A 25756-nucleotide genomic window follows, 5' to 3' on the forward strand; every position below is an offset into this window, starting at 1 on the left:
TCATTCATATCCGGACTTGTGTAGTTGGTGTACATATTTGTATATACTATTTGAATTTGGCCTATCTGATATTTCAATGATTACACTTGTTATAATCATTTACTTTTGTCCTTGCGTTCTTCCAGGGGGTGACGGGGTGTATATGTAATGTTGCTGCATGTATTTGTGTGTATGGTGTTGTGGGTGAGGGTGGGGGTGGGGGTGTTGCGTGTGTGTGTCACTCTCTTTTCCCTCCCCTCCTCCCCTGTGTGCTAGGTGCAGTACTCACCATGGTTGTCGCCGGCGTCTTTGCTGCACCTGATACAAGAGGAGGTAGACAAGCATCGGCAGGACCTGTAACTCGGGCTCCATGGCGTCCTGGTTGTTTGTAAAGTGTTGAAAGGTGAGTGGTTTCCGTTCCAAGTACTGTTTCCGCTGTGCTTTTGATGGTGTTGGTACCGCCCAGGAAAGGTGGCTTATAGGCGCGTTGTAATACAGTGGGCAGAACCTTGTCTTCCGCCTGTCTGTTGGCGGTTACCGCCGCGGTGTTTGTTTCTACCGCTTTGGCGGTCGGAGTGTTAAAGTGGCTCTCTATGTTGGCGGTTACCGCCATGGTCGTGATTCCATTTTTTTTTTACCCCCAGCCTATTGGCGGTATTACTGCCGCTTTTACACCGACTGCCAGGGTTGTAATGAGGGCCTTTATGTCTTTTCATTTTATTGCAAGATGGTGGGGGTCTTTGTAATAATGGCTCTTGTCTTTACAATTTGTTTCTTGCACTGTTCATTATCCTAATCATTGCAGCCCATGCAACTTATCGCAGAATGCAGTTGTGTTAAATAATAATTATTGAAACTTTGCTGCATCTTCGTTATTGCCTGTGTTTGGTTGAGACATGATGTATCTGTGAGAAAGGGGTAATCTCTGTTTAACCACGACACTCCCTGAGATGTCATACTCTTGAGTCCATGCATAAAGGCTGCCTCAAATCACCTTTTACTATTTGGGTTTTTGGTGAGGTGCTGTTAGTGAGTCAGAAGGGTTGGGACGACAGCTGCGACTTGTTGTAGGATAGGCATAGTCGCCTACAAACATAAGTACTGTCATCCTTAAACCAGCAGTCTTGCCTAGAGCAAGAGTCCAAACTACGACATTGTCACAAATGCCTGTTAAGCTGTTCTCTGTGCCCCTGTATCTTCTGACCTTCTCCAAGCCCTAAGGCTCTCTATCATGGCTATCATGTCTAAAACTCAATAAGCCTCACAATTAATCAATGTATTTACAAAGTTTTGCATTGACTAAACTGCTTACTGTTGGAAAATGGGTTATTGGTAAGGGCAGGTAAGTACCTACACTTAGCAATAGGTCACTAACCTCACTTAGGTCCAGTTAGGTCTCAGTAAATTAAACCTATCTCAACCCTTGGTAGCTTGGCAACGAGCGACAAGGCTTAACTTAGGAGACAAAGCATAAAGCATTCAAATATCAAAAAACAGTAATTAAATAAAACAGAGGAAACTGTATAAAAATCAAAATTCAACTCATAAAAATAAGAAATATGTTTAGCTTTAAAATGAAACAAAAACAAATAAAATCGGATAAGGGGAACCGGAGATATGGATTTTTAAAGAATTATTGTTCGCTACAGCATAGAAACACAAAGCGCCAATCTGGTCATCTGGTCCCACCTGTACCGGGGCCAAGTCAAAGTTTAAGGCCGACCGCGATGGAGCCCAGGTCGGCTACAGCTCGCAGGAGGCCTCGGTCCAACGTTTACCTTGGGACTTAGTCATTTTTCTAAAGATTTTCTTCAGTGGGATGAACCTGCCAGTTCAATACGACCTCCAGGAACTCTTCCTCGGATACGTGTCGCGGGAGCCCTCGGTGGGGATTTTTACCTTCAGACTTAATCGTTTTTTTGAGGTGAAAATCCTTTGACCGGGGCAAACCTGATCTTGATCCGACATCCTTGGAGCCCTCCTTGGATACGCTGGCTGGAAGGTCCCGGTCAACTTCCTACATTCAGACTTAGGGGGTCATTCCTACCCTGGCGGTCCGTGACCGCCAGGGTAGGGGACGGAGGAAGCACCGCCAACAGGCTGGCGGTGCTTCTGGGGCTATTCTGACCGCGGCGGTAAAGCCGCGGTCAGAAAAGGGAAGCTGGCGGTTTCCCGCCGGTTTCCCGCTGCCCCTGTGAATCCTCCACGGCGGCGCTGCAAGCAGCGCCGCCATGGGGATTCCGACCCCCTTCCCGCCAGCCTGGTTCTGGCAGTTTTCACCGCCAGAACCAGGCTGGCGGGAACGGGTGTCGTGGGGCCCCTGGGGGCCCCTGCAGTGCCCATGCCACTGGCATGGGCACTGCAGGGTCCCCCTAACAGGGCCCCACATTGATTTTCAGTGTCTGCTTGGCAGACACTGAAAATCGCGACCGGTGCAACTGCACCTGTCGCACACCAGCAACTCCGCCGGCTCCATTCGGAGCTGGCTTCCTCGTTGCTGGTGCTTTCCCGCTGGGTGGGCGGGCGGCCTTTTGGCGGTCGCCGGCCAGCCCAGCGGGAAAGTCAGAATGACCGCCGCAGTCTTTTGACCGCGGTACGGTCTTCTAGCGGTTCCCGCTTGGCGCCAAAGTAGGAATGAGGGCCTTAGGGGCATATTTATACTCCGTTTGCGCTGAAATTGCGTCGTTTTTTTGACGCAATTTCAACGCAAAACTAACTCCATATTTATACTTTGGCGTTAGACGCGTCTAGCACCAAAGTCCATGGAGTTAGCGTCATTTTTTAGCGTGGACACCCGTCTAAAAAATTGACTCCGAGGCATGTGCGTGGGATTTATACTCCCGGGCAAAAATCACGCCCGGGAGTGGGCGGGTCAAAAAAAATGACGTACGCCCGCTTTTGCGCCGCTTTTTAGCGCCTGCAAAAGGCAGGCGTTAAGGGACCTGTGGGCTCTGAAGGAGCCCAGAGGTGCCCCCCCATGCCCCCAGGGACACCCCCTGTCACCCATGCCCACCCCAGGAGGACACCCAAGGCTGGAGGGACCCATCCCAGGGACATTAAGGTCAGTTCAGGTAAGTGTTTTTTTTGTGGGTTTTTTTTTGTGGCATAGGGGGGCCTGATTTGTGCCCCCCTACATGCCACTATGCCCAATGACCATGCCCAGGGGACAGAAGTCCCCTGGGCATGGCCATTGGGCAAGGGCGCATGACTCCTGTCTTTGCTAAGACAGGAGTCATTTCTATGGGGGTTGGGAGTGAAAAAAAATGGCGCAAATCGGGTTGAGGCAAAAAAATTGCCTCAACCTGACTTGCCCCATTTCTTGACGCCCAAGCTCCATATCCCCCTACGCCGGCGCTGCCTGGTGTACGTCGTTTTTTTTAACGCACACCAGACGGCGACGGCGGCTAACGCCGGCTAACGTCATTCAATAAATACGGCGCCCGCATGGCGCTTCAGAATGGCGTTAGCTGGCGCTAATTTTTTTGACGCAAAACTGCGTTGGCGCAGTTTTGCGTCAAAAAGTATAAATATGGGCCTTAGTCTCCTTTTTGGAGATTTTCTTCACCGGGACGAACCTGCAAGTCAGGCCGGGTCGCTGTTTAGGCAAGCCAGCTAGAGTGGCCGCTGCGGGTCGGTCCCTCTATGGAGGTTTTTCCCAAAAGTTCTCCAAAGTTCTCAAAACTTCTGGATCTTCTTCCAGATGTTCTTTTAAGGTTCTTTTGGGGTCCACAGCTCACCCCAAGCTTCCAGAAGCACTGAGATGTTCCTTGGGGGTGTGGACTACAACTCCCAGAATGCACCTGGTGCAAACTCCTTTTTGGCCACTGGACAGTGGGCAGTTGGTTGGTTTCTTCAGGAGTTGGTGCAGGGGACTCTGATTAGCAAGTTTTCACCTGTAGCAAACATGGAGTCCCTCCTTGAACCAGTTGAAGCCAGGCAAAGTCCTTCTTGTGGTGAAGCCCAAGAGTGCAGCTGGTGCAGTCCTTCAGAGTACATGGTCCAGGTGCAGGCCAGGGGTCCAGCAGGGCAGTCCTTCTTCTCCTGTAGTTCTTCCTTGTTGGAATCTGATGGGGATCTGAGGTGTGGGTGCAGGTCTGCCAGTATTATACTTTCTCCTGGGTGAAAAACAGGGGGGTCCTGGTTCTCCAATCAGGGGCAGGGTCCTTTCCCCTCTGAAGACAACTTCCTGGGAAGTGTGGCAAAAATCAATCCCGGGGAGCAACATTCCTCAAAAATTCATCAAAAGTGAGTTTTGGAGGTTGCATCTGGCTGAGCACACCCACTGGTGTGGCTTAAAATCCTAAACACACCCCTCTCCTGCCATCTCCTAATCTAATCAAGGAGGCACCTAATTGTCTGGGTTTGCAGGATGTGCGGGTGTTGCTGGGTTGCTCCAAACGTCCTTCTCAGCCTTTGAAGACCAGTTTGGCAGCCCCCCCCCTTCCTGCTTAACCATCTGCTGAGGGGAGACCTCCTCCCCCAGGTACATCTCTTTGTGCTGAGCCAGGCCACTTCACTCCTCATCAAGGCAGCCTGGCCAGGCTGCCAGAGGCTGGCCAATCAGAGCACAGCAGCAAAAACACTGCAGGGCTGAAGTTGGCAACTTTTCAGGTAAAATGTAAAACTCTTCACCTGAACAAGTTACATTAATCCCCTGGAAGTTGTGGGATTTATTATAACAATCAATTTCATACCAAATGTCTTAACGTAATTAAAATAAAGTCTCCCCATTCAAGCCTATGGAGGCCATTCACTACAATGAGGGAAAAACGAATTTGCCTGTTTTACCTCACCAGTGCTTATAAAACTATTTTTATAAGGTCCCTGCTTATAGTTACATGGCACCCAGCCCCAGGGGCACATAGGGCACACCTTAGGTGTGACTTATATTAAAAAATAAGGTAGTTTAAGACTTCGGAACTACTTGTAATTCCAAAGTCGAATTTGCATGTAACTTTAATTTAAAAGCAGCCAGCAAGGCAGGCCTACCTTTAAATGACACTGGGCACCTCAGCAGTGCACCTATGGGGGCACTACCTATGCTGAGGTCCCTAAACCTCCATGCCCTACCATATACTAGAGACTTATAGGTAGGTTAATTTTGCCAATTATAATTAGCCTAATTTGCATATCCACTTTACACAGAGCACTGGCCCTGGGACTGGTAAGCAGTACCCAGGGCACAGCCAAGAGTCAGTAACCACCAGGTCCTGTCCAAAAAGTTTGGGGGTGACCAGGACAAAAAGGAGGACTTTCCTACACTTACCCTTAAACAAAGTCTAAGGGCATGATTACAAGTTTGGAGGTCCATGGACCGCCATGGTGATGGCAGTCCGACTGCCGCCAATCTGATGGTCAGACAGCTGTATTATGACTATACAACCAGTGGTCTGCCAGCACCACCAGGTAGGACAGACTGCAACAGTCACAAGAAAGTACAAACAAGCCTGCGGAGCCTGCGTTGCCACTGGACTCATTATGAGGTTGCACACCGCATTGTGATCGTGGCAGTCCAACCACCATGTATCAAAAGGAGAAAACGGACAGTATAAAGGGAGACATTCACCTGTAGGTAGACTTATACATCCAGTGCCCCTGTAGAGACCATCACAAACATCACTTCGCTGCTCCTGATCATCCAAACACAATGAAATCCATGCCACCATGCACCTCAACACTATACAAATACACACAACCACACAGCTCAGGCACAGGGACAGTGAAAGCTGTACAACTTTGTCCCCACACTGGCCAGGGACTGTTCACACATACAACATATATATTTTGAAGTGGCATGGAACAGAAACAACACCACCATTAAACAACCCTGTAATGGACACACACATCACAGCACAATGGAAGCACAATGGCATGCACTAAACACAGAGACTCAAATAGACAAAGAAAACTTGACAACTATACCTGCACAAATGGGGTGGGGGCACCTGGGACACCCAGGGAAATGGATGGCACTGGGGCATACATCAGCTCAAACAGTCCCTCAAATAACATGTGCACAGGAAATGGCCCTACATGGGTCTCAGGGGCAAGCAATACTAAACCCTAATGGCATGCACATACGCACAATGGGAAAGGGCAAGTCAACAAAGCACATACAACTCCTAATGCATGGGACATATCTCTACAGAAACTAGCTGCAAGAGACACTGACCTAAATGGAAACATGCACAGGCAAATTCAAACACAGCAAGCACAACTGAACACACTCCAGGCCTGCACAAACAAAACTGAAGACGACACACATCAGATACATATAGAACCCATATCAGGAGGACAAGTCAAACACCATCCATGTCCATATTGCACGGCACAAAAAGAAATACTTACCATACAAAATACTACACAATGCAGTGACACCAACATTGCATTTACACTCAAATACCTAGGCACACAACATATACCTTTCTCTTGGGGGACACCAGCACTGCTCACAAACTCACATACTGTGAACAAGCAAGCAGGCCCAAACGCACAGAACTGCAGGCACACAACACAAATTAATCAGGAACAACATAATGGTGTTAAACGAATTGCAGGGCAAATGTGTACCCAAAAAAACAAACTGTGTGGGTTTATTAACTTATCAATCCAAAGGCCAGACGCCAGTCCAAAAATGTTCAAATACAGCACAGTGTTGTGCATAAACCTGACTTCCAACTGCCAGGGAACCTCCACAAGAAGGGGCATCAAGAAGGCAGGTAGGTACCTCAGGGATTATCTGAGGTGGTGTTGGGGGATTGGATTTGGGAGGAGGGGTTTGGACTTGGGAAGGGTGGTCTTCCTGGGAGGGGTGGGATTCTTCTTGGGAGGAGTGGGCTTCTTCTTAGTAGGGGAAGCGTATGGGTGCTTGCAGGGGGGTAGGGGAGGCCTTGGAGGTGGAAGGGATGGACTTGTAGCTGGGTGGGGTCCTTCTGGGTATGGTCAGGGGGAGAACAGGGGTACGGTCAAGCTCACAGAGAAACAGTTTTTTGGACAAACAGTCATCAGAAAGGGATCAGGATTCAGAGGTTGACGGAGTGGTTGTCTGATACGTAGGATTAGGTGTTGTGGATGCGTGCTTATGCGAGGTATGCTTGTGTGTGGTAGTTGTCTGTTGGGTGGGTGAGTGAAGGTGTTTATGTGTCTTGGCCTTAGGAGGGGTGGAAGTGCTGGGGGATGCTGTTCTGGGTGGATGGGTGTTGGTTGAGGTGGTGACTTCAGGTATGGTGGATGTGGTGGATTTATGTGTCTGTAGCTGTGGAGTCGGCGGGTGTGGTGCATGGGGTGGATGTCTGCAGGTCTGCTAGGGTGATGTTTGCAGGTAGGATGGGTGTGGTGACTTTGTCAGTGAGTGTTGTGGTGGTGTCTGTAGGTATGCTTGATGCCATGTGTGTGACGCTGTGGGTGGTAGGGGTGTCAGGGGAAGGTGTGACTATTATCATGTCTGTAAGTGGATATTGTTTGCCAGTATGTCTTGTGGTGCGTGTGTTTGTGTGTGCTCTGGTTGTCTGTTGTGGTGGATGTCTGCAGGTCGATTTGTGTGCTTTCAGTAGGTAGGGGATGGAGGGATTTTGACTAGGAAAAGGGAGGGGTAACAGAAGGTTGGGTGTGACTGGCTGCCATTAGTGTGGAGGCTAGAGCCTTAGAAAATGTCTGAAGCCCAGCTATTGCACCATGGATGCTTTCCAGGAACACATTGGTTTGTTGCAGTTTGGGTCACCAGTCCCTGGATGGCATTTACAATGGCTGACTGACCCACTTCGTAGGAGGTGAAGAGCCTCCTCACTGAGGATAGCCGGGGTAACAGGGGCTGGGGCAGTGATGCCTGCAGTGAAGAAGACACCCACCCTGTTGGGTGAGCAGGTACGGCCACCTGTGTGGGGATCAATAGGGAGGGTGGTGCTAGAACGGGGGATGGCGGACAAAGATGGTACTGGGTGATGCCCCGATGGGTCTTCCACCACCAGTGAGTGGTCACTGGAGGAGGCATCCAAGGATGATGCAGCTCCGGTCCCCACTTCACTTGGCCCTGTCTCCTCCACTTGCCTGTGCTGATGCTGCATGGTCAAAGAGGAATATGGTCATCACATGTCCATGATAACACCTAAACCACAACTCAGATTGACTAAGAATACCTTCATTTCTAGTAGGTCCCAGCAAAACTACTCATCTAAGTGGTGCACACATGCGCCATGACATATGCATGCATGCCCTCTGGATTTACTACAGTGGCCCACAGTAAAATCAGGACCTCATGCTACTACAATTGCATCCGTGAAGTCTTGGAATCATACTAACCATACAATTACTAGGAGTTCTTTATATCCTCAAAGTTGTCCCACATACAGCAGACCTCGGTCAACTAATGGCAAACAATAGTATCCCATTGTAAATTGAATTCCCACATATCCCACACAAGGTCATGCACACATCTGTTTTGCACATACTTAGTAAACCTTAGAAATGAGGCATTGAAATCCTGCTCTGTGCATCCCAAAAGTTCTATATCTATGGACATAACCGTATCACACAGGAAACATTTCAACAATGCACACTTCAACAAATGCGATCTGTCACAATAGATTCAAGAAGGCATTAGCAATGTAACTCAGATAGGCCTCACATGTGGCATTGAAAGGAGCAGTGTTGACGTCAGGTTCAATATGTCAGGGAGAGATGTCCTTAGAATAAACAGAACAATGATTTTGCAAAACCCAGGATAGTCACCACTAATGTCTGGCACCTATTACAATTACATCCTCTGAGGGTTTCTGTACTAGACATCTGTCCTTTGCATGTTGGGGAGACACAGAACTTTAAGAGAACATTAGAAGGCCCTCAATCTGTTACCCAATCTTTTGCCCAACAAACACCAACATCACTAACCACATCTTGGACATCCCAATCCTGGTGTCTGTCTGTGGATGAATGCCTGTGCCAAAACACATGTGATGTTAACATCACTGCAACTCTCCATGATGCATGACAACTGTCAGGACACAATCCTCAATCATTGCACATGTGCAGTTCACTTTGACAAATTATTCCACATCAAGGGCATAGCTAAACACAAAGTGGTTCCTCACTCTAGGCCTAACTGTCTTCTCCCTCATACCCTCATAACTACTACAGTTCTACATGCCAAATGACATTCTATGATGCATGAAGGTATATGTCAGACAATGAACAATGGTGACACACTCCTTTCTAAGGACCACATGAAATGGACGCCCATTATAGATTTTCTATACCACTAACAGTTTCCCATGTACATATATCTGAGGGACTACAGAGATCATTCCATCAAAAAAGGTAGAACATGCATTGAACTACAGCATAGAATTTTTTTCTAAAGAGCAAGGGACACACACTGGCATGTAGGCACAAGGAATGTTGGCAGCAGTTATGACACATCATTCTTGTCAATAGACATTCCCTCTTTACCAAGGGGAAGTAGTTTGCTACATCTGCAAATAAATAGCTATGTAAGCCATGTCATATGTATGATGGACACCTACACATCACAGACTGCAGTGAGACACCAACCAACACCCATCACAAACAGAAGATACCTAGCTCCTGGGTGGCAGATGTCTACATACACTTTTACCCAGACACCTGGCAGAGTACAGTGATCCATAGCCTGCTTACCTTTGGCCTGTAACATATAGATAGAGTGATCTGTTAGATAGAATTTAGACACACTAGGACTACATTCAGTAAATGAGTGATCACTGTACACAGCCATTTGTGGTCCTTGTTGGACAAATTGTCTGAGGATTCCCCCTAGTGTTGTCCTAGGTATCAGGTACAAAAGGCAAAGCACACCAGTATGGGTCACATGACATGTTAACACAAAGAATCCCCCATTTAGTATTTGACACATGGCTCATCTCTCATTTTCAGGGGGAGCAGTCAGTACCTCACTCAATCACCTGGCAATGGGGCAGGCAGTGACTTGCTGTGTACTCACCCCTTGTGGCTGCTGTGCTGCCCTCAAACATCCATCCAGCTCTGGGTAGGCCACTGCCAGAATGTGGCCCATTAGGGGGGTTGTGGTATGATGAGCACCCTGCCCACGTTGGGAAGACAGCCCCAGCTGGACATCTGTGATCTTCTGGGTCCAGTGTCTCAGGTCCTCCCACCTCTTCCAACAGTGGCTGCTCCGCCAGCTGTAGACCCCCAGGGTCCACACCTTCTTGGCGATTGACCTCCAAATCACTTTTGACTGATGGGCATTGACCTGCATGTATGCAAAAGACAAGGCAAGAAATTATGTCAACAAGTCCCATCCAAAATGGCTGAGTCACATACATGTTAGTATACCTAGATGAGAACATCCTGTCTTGCCCATACTGCCCAAGTGTGGCACATAGCAGCCATTGAATACACGGAGATGACTACAAGCACTTCCCAATGTGCAGCACTATCCACCACCCAGTTCAGGCCCTGCACTGACTAGGTAGGTCAACTAACATCTTGTGAGACATGATCTAGCAATCTGACAGAGATCAGAAACACTATTGGACACATCATACCTATTAGACACATCATACCTAAGTGGCTTCTGGAAGGTAAACTTTTCAGCCATGAATGCATCAAAATGCTCACAATCTGTGGAAATGACCATCTGCATACAGTCCCTAAAGGCTACTGCCAGAGTACAAACTATAACAGCACATATGGGTAACAATGAAGGGATTGGCATGGAGGGCACAGAAATAGTCTAGCCTGTCCAGGTGTGGACATGTGCAAATACAGATGCAGACTAATGCCACTTCAGGGGGTGGGGGTTTGTGTGCCTCGTCATCACAACAAAACACACTTTTTGACATATATGTACATAATACATGGAACACTCAAACAGAGGCCTGCATTGTACATTTGCTGCAATGTGACCAGACAACTGAGTCACATATCAAGGGTTCTCAGTAAACAACACACCGTTGCACTTATGCAGTGTCAGCAATGCAAGAAGCCTGCAGAAGACACATGTGACATGTATGAAAGTGACAAGAGGGTTGTGGGATCAAGGGACCTATCAAGGCTCTGAAACACACCTTGACAGAGATGCCAAGTGCATATCAGTCACAGATCATCAGCTCTTCCCTTATACAATGTACATTCTTACCCGAGAATAGAGCCCCAATACACTGCATATTAGCACTGAGGCACGATTTGGCCTCATGGCATCTTGTGCTGGGATAGAGGGAGTGGGCACAGTGCCACAGTTGCATAACAAAGGTGACTAAACACTAGCCCAGTCTTGGATAAATACAGTGAGATACATTTGACAGGCCCCAGTCTCTGCAGGCAGAGGAGACAGACCTATATGAAACACTTCCAATTGTCATGTGTTGTTTTTGTGCCAATTTGAGGGGAAGAGTGAGTCAGGATATGCCTTCGAAACAACAGTTTAGCAAGGGCAGATGTGGTTTGATATGTCTGTAGCACCATAAACATAGGTTACATTGCATACAACTGACACACGCATACAATGCTCCTGCTATCATTCAAATACATGTGCCCTTACATTGATGACACCCATGAGGCAAGCGATGTTTGGGGATGGCTGTTATGTCACCTCACCTCCATGAAGGTTGATCAGGGTACACTCAATATACACACACCACAATGTATCAGAACTCAGCACCTGGCACCGAACACAGTTACATGCATATTGACTCTCCCATTGATGCATAATGACTGCACCTAGAGGACTTAGGTTTCACATTCTGCCACACAGGGCCACACTTTAACCTGTAGGGAGGGAATATATGTTCAAGTACAGAGACAACTGTGCACATGAGGCACTTACCTGCTCCTCTGGTGCACCATAAAGCTGTCCATACAGGGCTAGGACTTCAGACACCAGTTCCTCCAGCTGCTCTGGTGAGAAGGCTGGGCCCTATCAGCTGCTGGACATGGAATGATTGCTCCCAGATGTGGTACACAGCAGTTCAGGTAGTGGAATACATGCTGATAGCTGTGTCAGGAGTCAAGTGAGAGATTTTACAGAACATGGCGGTCATGTCTGCTACGTACACGGCCACCATCACTGACAGACACAGACATTAGCGCATGACCGCCATTGGCATCAATGTTAGCCTATGTGTCAACTGCAGTTGCAACCGCCTACCACAATGATGACTTCTGCCAGCAATTACAGGAGGTCCCCAATGTCCTGCGGAGTAGGTCAGGCATCCACCATTCAAGAGGCCTGAAGTGTATTATATTGCTTCTACAAATGCATCACACCTCTGAAATTGTTGGGTTTCACATCATTAAATGCTTGTCTTTTCCAGTTATGTAGCTTCTACTACTCAGATACCATTGTCGTACATTGCCAAGGCAAATATGACAATTGGCATTGGGGCACTGCCTCTTCCCCCGACATTTTAATGCTTGGGACATAAAGTCACAGTTGGAGAGGCATGTTTTGATGCACAGTTGTTAATGACCATTCACATGATGTGTACACATGTATGTCAAAGCAAGGGGGTAACATGTGATTGCTGTGTGATTATTAGTTGTGATGCATACTGTGTATCATGTCCAAACCTCAAGACAGGCCATATCACATTTTAACATTGACATGCATCCTGCATGTTGCAAGGGACACATTGAATAATGGCAATACTCATGTCTGATCATGCCTAGGTACCCAGGGAGGGGAAGGATCAGACAACCTTTTGTCTATCGTCCACTGCCAGACCTTTAGACCATGGAAGAAAGTCACACCATCCAAATCTACTGTCTGAATTGACTAACAATTGTGAACCTATGTCGACAGTTGAAGCCAGAGCTGATGCCTGTCATTTGTCATCCAAATAACACTCCATCCATTACACACATTATGCCAGTTTTGCACTCCCTGGCCACAGGGTCCTTCTAAAATGCAGTGGCCCCATCTGCTGAGATGTCCCAGCCTATGTTCATTCTGGTTTTCAAGGATGTACTCTCAGCAATGTTGAAACACCTGGAAAACTATATCCGCTTTCCTCAACTTGAGGATTTGACCCATGTGAAGGCTGAGTTCTGTGGATTGGCACACGTCCCACATGTGGTGGGAGCCATTGGTGGTACACATGTTGTTTTGGTCCCACCGCATGGAAATGAACAGGGTTACCACAACTGAAAGAGCTTCCATTCCATCAATGTCCAAGTAGTTTGTTAGGGGGATCGCTACATTTCACAGGTCTGTGCCCGTTTCCCGGGTTCAGTTCATGATGCCGTCGCTATGCAGAACAGCGCAATCCCCCAACTGATGTCACAACTGTACCCAGAGAGGGCCTGGTTGGTTGGTATGTCAAATCTGTCCTGTGTGTGTCTGTGTGCAATGTCTGCTGCAACAAATCCAAAGGGAGGGACTCATAGTAGAACATATGCTCCATTCCATAACAGGGAACTCTGCATACCCAAACCATCCATTGTTGTTGATGCTGGTGAGGAATCCAACTACGCAAGGCAGGCTTTTCGGCCCCTGAATGCCAGATTTAAGTGTCTGGACAAGACAGGTGGAGCCCTCCTCTACTCACCCGAAAAAGTGTGTCCAATCATTGTGGCCTGCTGCATGCTCCACAACATTGGCATACAGAGGAATATCCCATATATCCCACATGAGAGAGGGCCAGCAGTGAGAATCCTGAAATGCCAAGTGAGGATGACAGTGATGAGGAGGAAGGTGGAGACTTGCAGGCAGATCTCATCAATCACTACTTTACCTCAGTGTAAATAAGTATTGTTATGTTATCACTGTGACCATATGATGAACTGTAATTGTCAGGATGTGTGGACTAGGGTGCTTTTCCTACAGATTGTGGAAGTAATACTTTGCTGTATACTTCAAAACTTTGCTTGCTAAGTCAGAATGGATCATTCACTACCTTGATTATCTGCATGGTTTGTGTCATTCTCATTGCAATGTTTGATATGAGCTTACGGTCGTAGGTATAACTTCCCAAGCTAAACTCCTTGTATTATTCATTATCCAGGTACCTTCACCATGACATTCTCATGTGGGCACTTCAGAGTCATGACATTGTTTGGTATCTGATGCAGTTCTGACATAGGAAGAGGTAATGGATCCAGGGAATATTGGTCACAGATTTAGGGTGCATGAGTCCTGTGCCAAGGCAGCTTGGACAGTGTGTGGATGGAAATCTGAAGTGCAGGATATACTGGTTTGAGGTGGTGCGTTGGTCTAGTTGTCACATGTGTTTGATCATATGGCCTTGAGGTATGTTCTATTCAAGTGCAATCCACGCCTTCTCCCTTCACATTGTGTTGACAATGATCCTGTATGACCTGTTTGTAGTTGTAGGTGTGTTTCTTCATAGCAGGACAGAGTGCCTGTGCCACAACACCGACATAGGTTGTATCATACTCACAGATGCTTTGTCATTTTAATGGGATGGACCCTGATCAGGGACTGTTATACTGCCCTCTGTCTGAGACAAGGCTTATGTAATGTTGTCAGACCTGGTTTTGGTATGAGATGAGGGTCAAGCTGGTGACAATATCCACTAATTTGTTAGCGTAGTGTACGGGACAAGGTCTGACATAGCACTTCCTCTGTGGTCTGGGGGACAGTACTTTGGCATACCTAGCCCAATTCAATATGGCTCAGACATTCTTGACTATGACAGTCCAGACATTTTGACAGCTTATGTGCTATACAGTGCAATAAACTGTATGGTGTGACCAGACACTTGTATCATTGTGTTGCTATTAATCCTGAGCCTGACACTATTTGTGGCATATTCCTCCTTCCATTACCATCTTGTGTCTTCCTTATGTGCGTCACAAGGGCTTAGACTTCAAATTTCAATATGTGGGACAGAAGCAAGCAGGCAATAGTTTTCTGTTGAGTGAGTTTATTTACATAGGTGCAGGACATGCAAAAACTATGCTACAGAACATGAAAGTGAGGGGATCAGTCATGGTGGATGTAATCATATTAGTAGATGCCAAAACATTTGGAGTCTACAGTCCAGTGTCCTACTACCATGAAAGATGGAACATGGTTGGAGAACAGTCAACAGAGTGAATAATTGGCATACAAAGGAGTGAAATCAGGAAGAGGTCACTTGCTGGCAGTAATTGGTGTCTTGCCATTTGCACCTCCTGGAATCTTGGGTGAAAGTCCCCACTTGCAAGGGGTTCTACAGCTATAGAGGCAGGGGTGTCTGAGGCAGGCCCTTCCTCTGACTGGGCCTCCCTTCCAGTGGCTGTCACTGATGTAGACGGGCAGGGTGTTGTGTTGCTTATGGCCTCTGATCAGGTTACTGCTAATCTCCCTGAACACCCCTGATAGGGAGGTCAGGATAGTGTTTATGGCCTCCCACCTTTCTAGTGACTCTCAATGGAAGTCACTCTGCAGCTGCTTGATTTCCCTGACTTCGGTAACTACCTGGCCCATCACTCCTTGGGACCGCTGATTGGCTACCAAGACTTGGCTGATGGTGTCCGGGCCAGGAGCCTCCTGCCACTGGGCCACAACATCCCTCCCACACACCCTCCTCCCACGTGTCCACACCCTTGGCACAGTGTGCCCCCTACCACTAGTTCCAAGACCATCATTGCCAGAAGTGTGTTGCTGTAACTCAGGATCCTGGACTGGGGGGCACAAGATGGTAGTCACTGTCCTCAGGACACAGTTTGGGGAGTGAATGGCTGCCTGAGATGAAGATTCAACCGGGCTGGGAGGAATCAAAGTGGTAATGCTGAGGCTCACTGGTGTCATCAGACCAGAGTGCCCTAATGGCCCAGAACCATCTTTAACATCAAGACATCTAGGAGTTTTGTCGTCACTGAGAGCTTAATCCATGGGTTAGTGGCAGTCTGTTCAGTGGTCCCGGTGTTCCTAGTGGCAGCTCGACCTGTTGATGTGAGAGATACAATGTTAGAAATTGTGTTGTGACATCTGCCTCCAATAGTTGACAGTGACATTTAGCCAAGACCAAGTACACATTCGATTGGCAGCTTTTTCTTATGTGACTGGTACACATGCAATCAATTATATAGACCTGACGGGAAACGTCCTCTACGCCGACTCTGTAACAACGAAGTCCTGGTTAACGAAAGCGGAACAACGCTTTCCTTAACCACGACTTCGTTTTTTTTTGTGCCTTAACCACGCATTTCCTGAACAACGAACATGTGTGGTTAAGGCACAAACAAGGGAGTCGGCTGAGGAGGACGGCGCGGACGACGATGCGACGACTCAGGTAATTGGGGGGGTTTAGGTTTTGGGGCTGGGGATGGGGGGTTTTAGGTTTTGGGGCGGGGTGGGGGGTCGGGGGTTTTAGGTTTTGGGGCGGGGTCGGAGGGTTTTAGGTTTTGGGGTGGGGGTGGGGGCTGGAGGGTTTTAGGTTTTGGGGCGGGTTGGGGGGGTCGGAGGGTTTTAGGTTTTGGGGCGGGGTTGGGGGTTTTAGGGCGGGGATGGGGGGTTAGGGGGTTTTAGGTTTTGGGGCGGGGTTGGGAGTCGGGGTGTTTTAGGTTTTGGGGCAGGGGTGGGGGTTCGGAGGGTTTTAGGTTTTAGGGCGGGGATGGGGGGGGTGGGGGTTTTAGGTTTTGGGGCAGGGTGGTGGTTCACGGGGTTTTAGGTTTTGGGGCGGGGTGGGGTGTCAGGGGGTTTTAGGTTTTGAGGCAGGGTGGGGGGTCTGGGGTTTTAGGTTTTGGGGCAGGGGCAGGGGTGGGGGGTTGAAGGGTTTTAGGTTTTGGGGTGGTGGGGGGTTTTAGGTTTTGGGGCGGGGTGGGGGGTCGGGGTGACGCATGCAGGATTAATGGATGCCTATTACTAATGCCTTTACCAGGAATGCCTTTACAACAAAATATCGTTGTTAAGGCATTCGTGGTAAAGGCATTAGTGGTAACAACGAGGTCGTTGTTCCGACCTCGTTGTTCAGGCACTCGTTGTTCCGGCAGGCGGCGTTCCGACATACGACCAGATCTGATATTTCCGAGATATGGCAATTCCATTTCAGTCAACCAGCTGTAGAATATATGAGTTTATTAGCACTTGGGAGGATGGTCATAGCTTTACATCTTTCCAGCAGTGCAGGCAAAACAGTGACTGGACAGGGTGTGACTTTGATCCTTTTAAGTCCTAGTTTACTGCTATGCAGGCAAACCCTGGACCTTGTTGTATATGTGATTGTAATCAGCATGAGGTCAGTGCGTTAAGAATGTGTCTGCTGCCAATACCATTCAGGTGATGCATCTTGAGGCCTTTGGTTCATATTTATTTGGTGCATACAGGTTGAGGTGTTCTTCCTGTCCATAATAATTTCATCTTGTCTTAGCTGCTCAAGATGGATCTAGAAACTTAGCCACATCACAGAGTGTGCCATGTTCTGTCTCTTGGTCCCTCCCAGGTGGGTAAAGTTCATTTGTGAGTTCACAGTCAGATGCATTGTGATATATGTACAGTGTCCTGGTGATTGGAATTCTAGAGATTGGCCCTCCTGGACTTTATAGTAATGTTACTCCCAGTGCTACACAGTATACATAAGTTGTCCTCCAAGGTGTAAACTTCCATTGTGAGTTCACAAACAAGGATATTGGGACAAATGCACACTGGGCTTGTGTTTTGATTTTGAGAGACTGAGCCTCTTGGCTTTAGCAGTCATGTCCCTCCCTGTACTTCATTCAGTTATGTTATGTCATCCCCCGGATGAATGCACTTCAAGTGTGAATTCCCAAAGAAGGGTATTTTGACAAGTGTACACTGGACTGGAGTTTGGAGTGACAGTAATGGAGACTCCTGTAAGTTGCAGCCATGTAACTCACTGTAACACACAAACTATACTGATGGTTTCATCCCATGTGAGTACAATTCAGTGTTGATTAGGTACACAGAGGTATTTTGGGGGAGGGCACAGTTTTGAGGTTACAGTGCCTGCTGTGATTTGCAGTCTTGTCTCTCTCACTGCTTTACAATACCTGACAGCTGCCAACTACCCCAGTGAGTATACAAAATATGTGCTTTGACATACTGTTGTCTTCAGGGAAGGGGACACTGTTCTAGTGTTTGCAGTGACAGTGGCAGTGTCTTCTATCTATCTATCTATCTATCTATCTATCTATCTATCTATCTATCTATCTATCTATCCACCTCTCTCTCTCTCTCTCTCTCTCTATATATATATATATATATATATATATATAAACCAACAAGAGTTGCTGCACTCCCAGAGGTAAAGATTGGCACGGGTAGTCAGAGCGCGCTGCTTTTCAGACCAATTGTTTTGCAAATATATATATATATATAAAAATATCAGCCTCTCAGGTGAGTACCCTTCAGTGGTGAGGGACAAGGGTCATTGGAGCAGAGGGCACTGTGTTGGAGTGACAGTAGCAGTGCATCCTGGAATTAGCAGGCTGTCATTGCTTGTACTACTCACATACTATACAAATGTCATCCTTTCAGGTGGATACACTGCTCTAGGGATTTGCCAAAGAAGGTACATTTGAGTATGATACACTGTTCTGCTTTTTGGAATTGTAGAACAGTGCCTGCTGGGAATTATAGTGCTGTGAATCCCTGTACTACAAACAATGTACACAGTTATTGGTCCTCTAGGTGATTCTAGTTTGCATGTGAGATGCTAGACAGTGGTCTATGGACAGGTGGACACTGGGCTGGTGAGTCGAGTGACAGTAGTGTGACAGTAGTGAAGGTGGTCAAAGGTAGTCAAAGGTAAGCAGTGAGCATGCTTGACAATACATTTTGGTGATATACCAGTGTTGTGACTTACCCGACTCCACTCCCCCAGGTATTCCTGTCAAGTCCTCAGGAAGCAGGATGGCCAAGACCTTCTCCTCCCAGGATGTGAGTTGTAAGGGAGGAGGGGGACGACCACCACCAGTCTTCCCGAAATGCAGCTGGTACCTGGATGCCATGGAACAGACCTTCCCACTGAGGTCGTTCTACCTCTTCTGATGTCGTCCCTTGTGCGTGGGGGGCTAAAGGATTTACTCTGTCGACTATCTTCTGCCAAATTTCCATTTTCTTGGCAATAGTATTGTGATGGACTAATGCTCCAAATAAATGTGGCTCTACTCTTATGATTTCATCTGCCATCTACCATGACTCTTAATTCATCACCAATGAAACAGGGATTTTTCTGGGGTGACATGGTGGTGCTAAGGGAATGGATTGAAATTAAAAGGTGACTGTAAGTTTACAAAGTGCAAATGAATTTACTTAAAAAAATTATGTGTGAAGGGTGTGGAATGTGATGTGAGAAAATTGCAGGGGTGCCTATTATCATTCTTTTTTTCTTTATTGTGCGCTCTGGCTATAGGGTTTTGAGTTGCAGAGTCAAAGGATTGTGGTGTGTGAAGGGGTGTGTTTTATAGTGTGCAATACAGGTGTGTTGAGTGAAGCAATGTGTGTCAGCTTTGTTGTTTTCAATATCCCTCCAATGTGGTGTTGTGTATTACTGTGGTGACGCAAACCTCCGTGGTTCAGACCGCAATTGGTAGACCACCATGGCTGAACCACCAGTGCAAATTTTGACTTGTAATACGGTTAGTGGTTGGTCGACATGCTGTCAGTGCTGGTGGTTGAACCACCTATTTCATGCCCTCTAATGGACCGGCGGTCTTGAGTTTTTGGCTGAATTGTATCGCCCTCCCCATGTAACTTGTAATAACGCGGTCTGTGTTACTGGCAACATGGCAGTCTTTTCGGGGCCACCACTATGGCAGTCTAACCGCCAAACTCTTAGTGAGACCCAAATGCAGTACATGTAACCCCTTGGGTGCCCTGGATGAGCTGGTCTCCCCCTCAACTAGCTCGTCCGGCACTCGGCCAATGGGGGGAACACTAGTGGTCCCACCATGGGCCTCTCACCTCACTCCCATCACTCATATGGGCGGGATGGAAGAGCTTCCCCTTCCACCCCGACAACCCCGCCCCTTTGATGTCTGATGACATCGGAGGCTGCCCCATCACACTGGAAGCTCAGCTTCCAGCATGATTGGAAGAGAAAGGCTTTGCATTTCTCTTCTGATCGGAGAGTGGGGGCAGGCAGAGGACATGAAAGGAAAGGCCTTTCCTTTCCTTTCATGTCTGTCTGAGCATTTCTGCAGCCTGTTCGTGAAGCGATTGGGCTGCAGAAATGCCTACTGGACACCAGGGATTTGTGTTTTGTTTGTTTACACAATAAAGGGGAGCGACCTCTTGAGCAATGGTTGCTCCACTGGGGGGCATTTTTTGTAGGCCTTTTCTGCCCCCCCCCGGGGGCAGATCAGCCTATTGTATTGTAATTAGGCCAATCTGGTCCAGGGGAAGAAGGGGGCAGAAACCTCTAGACACCAGGTATCTTTTTTTTAATGTTTACATGTGGGAAGCGACCCCCTAGGCAAAGGTTGCTCCCAAAGGGGGGCAAATTGTTGGGGCAGAAACCACTAGGCACCATGGATTTAACTTTTTTTTTTTTTACAGATGGGGTCGCTCCCCTGGGGGGGTGGGGCAATTTTATTTTAAGTCATTTCTGTCCCCCTTGGGCAGATCGGCCTATTTCTATTAGGCCAATTTGTGGAAGGCCCATCTACCCCCAAGGTGGGCAGAAAGCCCAGAAGAGACCAGGGAAGAATTTCTTTACAAAAAAAAAGAGGGTGGGATATGGCCATACCCCCACCACAAATAAATGGGGACAAAGTTGTTCTGCCTACCGGTGGGCAGATGAGGCAATTACCTTCAATCCACTCCCCGGGGGAACAGAAAGCCTACTAGATGCAAGGGAATTAAAAATAAAAATAAATCTGAGGTGGTGGCTACCAACCAGTATGGGCATGGTTAAGCCCCCACCCCAACTAAAGGGGGTAACAGTCTTTCAGCCCTCCACTGCACACTAAAAGATCTTATCCCAACAGCAAGCAAGAGGACATTTGATTATTTTGGGTTTTGGTTTTAAATCTGGTCCATGAGAGCTTGTCTAACTCTCAAAATCGCCCCACTTGGAATGGTGAGGCTGCAGTTTTTGGACTTTGGGACGCTACCGTGTAGAAAAATCTATGAGACCTTGACACACCTGAAAACTAAACATCTAGGTGAGTCCAGGGTGGTGTGCGTGATATGCACTCCGCACCATTTTCTATCCACAATGCCCTGCAAACCTCCAACTTTGCTTGAAATCACACATCTTCCCCACATTTTTGTGATGGAACTTTCCGCAATCTGCCCCAATCCACAAAATTCCTACGACCCAGTATTGTCGCATCTATACCGATAAAAAATTTTCCCCACTTGTCAGCCTAAAATGATTTTTTTCAAATTGCCCTCTTGGACCCGCTTTTGTTCCTCCTCAATTTTGACACGTTTTTGGTTCTTCTCTGTCACAGGTACTTGGCCCACCTACACAAGTGAGGTATCATTTTTATCGGGAGACTGAGGGGAATGTTGGGTGGCAGGTAATTTGTGCTGTTGCGGTGCTCCCACACAGAAATGTGGGAAAAATATGATTTTTTTGCTAAATTTGAGGTTTGTTGAGGATTCTGGGTAAGAAAACACTGGTGGATCCACGCAAGTCACACCTCCCTGGCCTCCCCTAGGTGTCTAACTTTCAGAAATGTCTGGGTTTGGTAGGTTTCCATAGATGGTTGCTGAGCCCAGGACCAAAAACGGAGGTGTCCCCCTCGCAAAAACAAGTAGTTTTGCATTTGATAATTTTGATGTGTCCACGTAGTGTTTTAGGGCATTTCCTGTCGCAAACCTTTGCAGCACCGAAATATGAAGAAAAAGTAATTTTTTTATTTTTTATTTTGAGGTTTTCTAAGGATTCTGACAGAACCTGGTGTAAGTGCCACAAGTTACCCCATCCTGGGTTCTCCTAGGTGTCTGGTTTTCAGAAATGTCCAGGTTTGCTACTATTTTCCTAGGTGACGGATGAGCTAGAGACCAAAATCCCCAGCTAGGCACTTTGCAAAAAACATGTCAGTTGGTAATATAAAGATGTGATGTGACCATGTTGCGTTTTGGGGCGTTTCCTGTCGCGGGCACTAGGCCTACCCACACAAGTGAGGTACCATTCTTATCGGGAGACTTGGAGAACATAGAATAGCAGAATAAGTGTTATTGCCCCTTGTTTTTCTCTACATTTTTTCGTTCCAAATGTAAGAAAGTGTATAAAAAAGGCATCTTTTTCAGAAATGCCCTGTAATGCACATGCTAATATGGGGACCACAGAATTCAGAGATGTGCAAATGACCACTGCTTCTCAACACCTTATCTTGTGCCCCTTTTGGAAGTACAAAGTTTTCCTATTTTTCCCTCTTTATACTTCACCAAATGAATTGCTGTATGGCCTGTATACAATGAAATCCCATTGCAAGGTGCAGCTCCTTTATTGGCTCTGGGTACCTAGGGATCTTGATGAACCTACAAGCCCTATATATCCCTGCAACCAGAAGAGTCCAACAGATGTAAATCTGCCATAGCTGGAAAAAGTTATTGAAGAAAATATGGACATAAATGACTCTTTTTTTCACCTCAATGTACATTTTTATTTTAGCTGTTACTTTCTGTAGGAAGACCTTGAATGATCTACACAAATGACCCCTTGCTGAATTCAGAATTTTGTCTACTTTTCAGAAATGTTTAGCTGTCTGGGATCCAGCATTGGTTTTACAACCATTGCTGTCACTAACTGGAAGTAGGCTGAAAGCACAAAAAATAGTAAAAGTGGGGTATGTCCCAGTAAAATACCAAAATGGTGTTGAAAAATTTGGTTTTCAGATTCAAGTCTGCCTGTTCCTGAAAGCTGAGAAGATGGTGATTTTAGCACAGCAAAATAGGAAATTTTGGCTGTATTTTGGCTAATTTCTTGGTCTCCTCCAGGGGACCTCACAAACTCTTATGAGGACCTAAGCATGAACTGTCCCAAATAGCCAAAAAAAGGCACGCACTCAAGTGGGAAAAGGCCTGGCAGCGAAGGAGTTAAGACCCATGTGTGTTATAGAGCAAAAATAATGTTAGATGGAGTGATAACAGAGAAAATCATGACGTTTGACTTTTTTTTAATGTTTACATGTGGGAAGCGACCCCCTAGGCAAAGGTTGCTCCCAAAGGGGGGCAAATTGTTGGGGCAGAAACCACTAGGCACCATGGATTTAACTTTTTTTTTTACAGATGGGGTCGCTCCCCTGGGGGGGTGGGGCAATTTTATTTTAGGTCATTTCTGTCCCCCTTGGGCAGATCGGCCTATTTCTATTAGGCCAATTTGTGGAAGGCCCATCTACCCCCAAGGTGGGCAGAAAGCCCAGAAGAGACCAGGGAAGAATTTCTTTACAAAAAAAAAGAGGGTGGGATATGGCCATACCCCCACCACAAATAAATGGGGACAAAGTTGTTCTGCCTACCGGTGGGCAGATGAGGCAATTACCTTCAATCCACTCCCCGGGGGAACAGAAAGCCTACTAGATGCAAGGGAATTAAAAATAAAAATAAATCTGAGGTGGTGGCTACCAACCAGTATGGGCATGGTTAAGCCCCCACCCCAACTAAAGGGGGTAACAGTCTTTCAGCCCTCCACTGCACACTAAAAGATCTTATCCCAACAGCAAGCAAGAGGACATTTGATTATTTTGGGTTTTGGTTTTAAATCTGGTCCATGAGAGCTTGTCTAACTCTCAAAATCGCCCCACTTGGAATGGTGAGGCTGCAGTTTTTGGACTTTGGGACGCTACCGTGTAGAAAAATCTATGAGACCTTGACACACCTGAAAACTAAACATCTAGGTGAGTCCAGGGTGGTGTGCGTGATATGCACTCCGCACCATTTTCTATCCACAATGCCCTGCAAACCTCCAACTTTGCTTGAAATCACACATCTTCCCCACATTTTTGTGATGGAACTTTCCGCAATCTGCCCCAATCCACAAAATTCCTACGACCCAGTATTGTCGCATCTATACCGATAAAAAATTTGCCCCACTTGTCAGCCTAAAATGATTTTTTTCAAATTGCCCTCTTGGACCCGCTTTTGTTCCTCCTCAATTTTGACACGTTTTTGGTTCTTCTCTGTCACAGGTACTTGGCCCACCTACACAAGTGAGGTATCATTTTTATCGGGAGTCTGAGGGGAATGTTGGGTGGCAGGTAATTTGTGCTGTTGCGGTGCTCCCACACAGAAATGTGGGAAAAATATGATTTTTTTGCTAAATTTGAGGTTTGTTGAGGATTCTGGGTAAGAAAACACTGGTGGATCCACGCAAGTCACACCTCCCTGGCCTCCCCTAGGTGTCTAACTTTCAGAAATGTCTGGGTTTGGTAGGTTTCCATAGATGGTTGCTGAGCCCAGGACCAAAAACGGAGGTGTCCCCCTTGCAAAAACAAGTAGTTTTGCATTTGATAATTTTGATGTGTCCACGTAGTGTTTTAGGGCATTTCCTGTCGCAAACCTTTGCAGCACCGAAATATGAAGAAAAAGTAATTTTTTTATTTTTTATTTTGAGGTTTTCTAAGGATTCTGACAGAACCTGGTGTAAGTGCCACAAGTTACCCCATCCTGGGTTCTCCTAGGTGTCTGTTTTTCAGAAATGTCCAGGTTTGCTACTATTTTCCTAGGTGACGGATGAGCTAGAGACCAAAATCCCCAGCTAGGCACTTTGCAAAAAACATGTCAGTTGGTAATATAAAGATGTGATGTGACCATGTTGCGTTTTGGGGCGTTTCCTGTCGCGGGCACTAGGCCTACCCACACAAGTGAGGTACCATTCTTATCGGGAGACTTGGAGAACATAGAATAGCAGAATAAGTGTTATTGCCCCTTGTTTTTCTCTACATTTTTTCGTTCCAAATGTAAGAAAGTGTATAAAAAAGGCATCTTTTTCAGAAATGCCCTGTAATGCACATGCTAATATGGGGACCACAGAATTCAGAGATGTGCAAATGACCACTGCTTCTCAACACCTTATCTTGTGCCCCTTTTGGAAGTACAAAGTTTTCCTATTTTTCCCTCTTTATACTTCACCAAATGAATTGCTGTATGGCCTGTATACAATGAAATCCCATTGCAAGGTGCAGCTCCTTTATTGGCTCTGGGTACCTAGGGATCTTGATGAACCTACAAGCCCTATATATCCCTGCAACCAGAAGAGTCCAACAGATGTAAATCTGCCATAGCTGGAAAAAGTTATTGAAGAAAATATGGACAGAAATGACTCTTTTTTTCACCTCAATGTACATTTTTATTTTAGCTGTTACTTTCTGCAGGAAGACCTTGAATGATCTACACAAATGACCCCTTGCTGAATTCAGAATTTTGTCTACTTTTCAGAAATGTTTAGCTGTCTGGGATCCAGCATTGGTTTTACAACCATTGCTGTCACTAACTGGAAGTAGGCTGAAAGCACAAAAAATAGTAAAAGTGGGGTATGTCCCAGTAAAATACCAAAATGGTGTTGAAAAATTTGGTTTTCAGATTCAAGTCTGCCTGTTCCTGAAAGCTGAGAAGATGGTGATTTTAGCACAGCAAAATAGGAAATTTTGGCTGTATTTTGGCTAATTTCTTGGTCTCCTCCAGGGGACCTCACAAACTCTTATGAGGACCTAAGCATGGACTGTCCCAAATAGCCAAAAAAAGGCACGCACTCAAGTGGGAAAAGGCCTGGCAGCGAAGGAGTTAAGACCCATGTGTGTTATAGAGCAAAAATAATGTTAGATGGAGTGATAACAGAGAAAATCATGACGTTTGACTAACTTAGGGTAGAAGTAAGTGATAACTGTAGCAGTGTGTCACACAGCATGTGAGGTCAAAATACTTTCC

This window comes from Pleurodeles waltl, chromosome 2_2, assembly GCF_031143425.1.
Source record: "Pleurodeles waltl isolate 20211129_DDA chromosome 2_2, aPleWal1.hap1.20221129, whole genome shotgun sequence".
Taxonomy (NCBI): domain Eukaryota; kingdom Metazoa; phylum Chordata; class Amphibia; order Caudata; family Salamandridae; genus Pleurodeles; species Pleurodeles waltl.